The following is a 3,280-nucleotide window of genomic DNA, read 5'->3' on the forward strand; positions in this document are numbered from 1 at the left end:
GCATTAAAAATGAACCCAAGGTGAATACCTTTAAGACTTCTGGAAAATGAGGTATTTGTAAACATTCAGAGCTGATCAACAGGAGTAACTCCTAGCACACACTGGGCTGTTAATCTTGCTACACTGACACATTTCTTCCCATATGAAAACTTTCCCGTCACCTCCAATACTTTCAAATTCTAACTATCTAGCATCATTGCGTCCTTTAAATTCCTTTCTACAGCTCATTATGCTACATTCATCAGAAGCATTTAACATGCTGATGGATGCTCCTTTTGTATCAAATTTTAACTTCTTTTAGGTTCAATGTAATTATATACTATAAAGAGCTTATGTTCTCAACAGTAAGTCTCTGGTCCTTAACACTCCCCGCCCCCAAACTGACCTAATCCCCATCTGAATACTTCTACCGTTTAACCAGGACACTAAATCTCAAGAGATAAGTGACTTTTCATAGTTTACATAGCCAAAAAGGTACATATGAGGCTCCCTGTTCAGGGCTAGGCATATGTGATGGAATCTCAATTCACTACCTGAACTACTGCTTCATCTGTAATTTTACAGTATCCACTTCACAGAGTTGTGAGAGTTAAACCACCAGCACTACCCCACTGCCCTAAACTCCCAAGCCAGTGCAGATACATGGTTGCTACAAGTTATGTGAGAATAGTTGACCTCATTGGAGGCACTTGTGTGTTGTCAACTGCAGAGTGATAGTTGGTTTAAGTCAGCTAAAATACCAGTGTCAGGGCATTCCAGCTTCACTGGCTTGTACTTGTAGTCTTCAACCTATAAAAAGAAAAGTTTTAAAATTACCTTTCTGAATAGAGAAAAACAAACAAACAAAAAAACCTTTGAGGTATTCTTTTCAGTTTGTCTCAAAGGATATCCAGAAAAAGCCTTTTGTACACCTGTTCCATCATCTAGATTTTTTTCCACCTTCAGAGATGACCACAAGATCCAAATACTCTATACTGTATGGTATCCCCAGAGGAGTCTAAAAAGCAGGCCTGAAGGTACCGTCAAACCTAAGGATAAGTTTATCACTTTGCTATTAACTGTACAAATATCACTAAGGTGCTAAAACAATGAAAACCTTCTGGTTCAGCTGTGACTCCAGACAGGATCCAAAGAGGAGTTCTACAATCTCTTCTCTGGGTTTTATGGAGACTTTCTTTACCCTTCTGTGTTAGCCTCTTAAGGCACTGCGTCAACCTTAAAAGGGCACAAGAAAGGGCGATTTGGGTTTTTCACAGGGTTCTCTACGATTTCCTGCGTTCCTCTCGTCAGTGTCCGTGGACCTCAGCAGTTTCTTTAACCGAGTCTGAAAACCCACTAGAAGCAGCTGTTCTGCTTGTGAACGTCCGTTTCCTTTGTTAAAGGAGGGCCGGATTCGGGCCTTTGCACCAAACATGTGCTTGGGAACCCTCCGGTCGCCATTGGCCACGTGCTCGGGCCCGGGTCATTTCACCTCACTCAAGGACGGGGACATACCTGCGTTTAGAACTCAGACCGCTGCACCCACAGTCGTTGGAGACAAACTCCCCAGGCTCATGGTCGGTCCGAGACCCGCTGTTGCCGCCGCCGCTGGGCCTGGCCCGAAACCGCTGCAAAGTAGCCGCGGCTGCGCCCTGGGGAAGCAAAGCGCAAACTTGTTACCGCGCCCGGGCCTGGCCGCCGGTAAGCCTCGGGGCGGCTCGGCGCGGCGCGTGTGCCTAGCGCGGCCCCGAGACGGGCACGGTCGCCCGCCCCCCCCAGGCCGCCGAGGGCTGCTCTACCCCTGCGTTCTGGCCGCCGGGAACAGTGGAGCTCCGGGCGGGCAAAGCTCGAGGGGACACGGGGCAAGCCCAGCCCCACCCGGGCCCGGGGACCGGCCGAGTGCCACCCCCCCGCCCCTTCACTGCGCTGACCCACACTCACCGCTCAATTCAGCAAGACTGAGGGCGATGCGGGCATGCGGCGCCGAGACATTGCAGTCGGGGCGGGGCGGGGCGGGAAGAGGAGAAGGAGAGGGTAGGGGCGGGGCGGGAGGAGGAGAAGGAGGGGATAGGGGCGGGGCGGGAGGAGGAGAAGGAGGGGGTAGGGGCGGGGCGGGCAGCCAATCCCCGGGAAGTCTCCGGAGGCGGGTGGTGCGGGTCCGGCCATTGGTGCCCGCGGTCCCTTGCCGGCAGGGGTCTTTCTGGTCTTTCCGTGGCGGCAGCATGAGCTAAGCCTACGCGGAGCAAGCTTCTCGGAAGCTCCAGGAGTCTTGACACCTCCCCAGGCTTTGGCGCTCGTGGATCTGGTTCTCTGAGGCCAACGTGCCTTCCTCTGGACTCTCCTTAGGAGGCTCTAGCAGTTACCCCAGGGCTGAGGCAGGACCCAAGAGATTCCCCTTCTTACGACTACACAAGTTCAGTATGTGCTTAGAACCTGTCCTGCTAAACTGTAAGCTTCTTGAACACTCTCACCCCATGGTCCCTCCTAAACCTGGGAGGACCAGCCTCCTTTCTTCATGCTCTCTGTTCATTCATTCGCAGCGTTCAATAAGTATGTTGGAGGGGTGGGAGTGGCGCGGGGGGGCTATGTTGGGGGTGAGGTGGGAGGGAGGGAGGGAGGCACTATAATCCTTCCCGAGGTGACGGACTCAAACTTGGCAGACGATTAAGTGGGTTTAAATTGGCGTATGTGCTAAAGTGAGAACTTCTATTCCTGTTCTAAGAGTTTACCTTCTGTTAACAAATTTAATCCTCAAAATATTTTTAATCATCCCCACATTATAGGTGGGGAAGCCGAGACATGTCGAGTAACTTTCCAAAGTAACAGAGAAGCTAACAAGTGGTGGATTTTGGATTTGAACCCTAACAGTTTGAAGGCAGAGCCCCTCAAAATGCTATACTACATTGCTCTCCTCAGGTGGGTGGAGTCGGGAGCGAAGGGAAACAAGTGGCCTGCGTTTGATTGGCTGATCAAGGTAGGCATCTCCAGTGGAGTTGGGGGTCTACAGGCACAAAGAACAGCTTATGGTAGAGCCCGGAGGTAGACTGGAAAGCACTTGACCTGTTAAGGAACCCAGAGTGTAAATGGAACTTAAGGATGTAGGAGCAGAGTGGCCTGATAAAGAGATTGGGGCTAGACCATGCAGGAGGCCCTGGGGGAGCTTGTGTTTTATGCTGAGAACAATGGAAAGCCGTTCAAGCATTTTATTTTATTTATTTTTTATTAATTTTTTATTGGAGTATAGTTAGTTTACAATGTTGTGTTAGTTTCTGTTGTACAGCAAAGTGAATTAGTTATACAT

The 3,280-nt window shown here is 50.2% G+C and overlaps 1 long non-coding RNA gene across 1 annotated transcript; it reads right to left on the bottom strand.

Moving 5' to 3' along the window:
• Positions 1 to 228: 228 nt before the first annotated feature.
• LOC309822184 lies at positions 229 to 1,981 on the bottom strand. The gene is made up of 3 exons (XR_014296716.1): positions 1,921 to 1,981; positions 1,495 to 1,631; positions 229 to 789 (listed from the first exon to the last, which is right to left on the bottom strand). It is a non-coding gene; the product is annotated as an uncharacterized lncRNA (long non-coding RNA).
• Positions 1,982 to 3,280: the final 1,299 nt, after the last annotated feature.

The sequence above is a fragment of the Grampus griseus genome (assembly GCF_964374135.1).
Source record: "Grampus griseus genome assembly, chromosome: 4".
Lineage (NCBI taxonomy): Eukaryota > Metazoa > Chordata > Mammalia > Artiodactyla > Delphinidae > Grampus > Grampus griseus.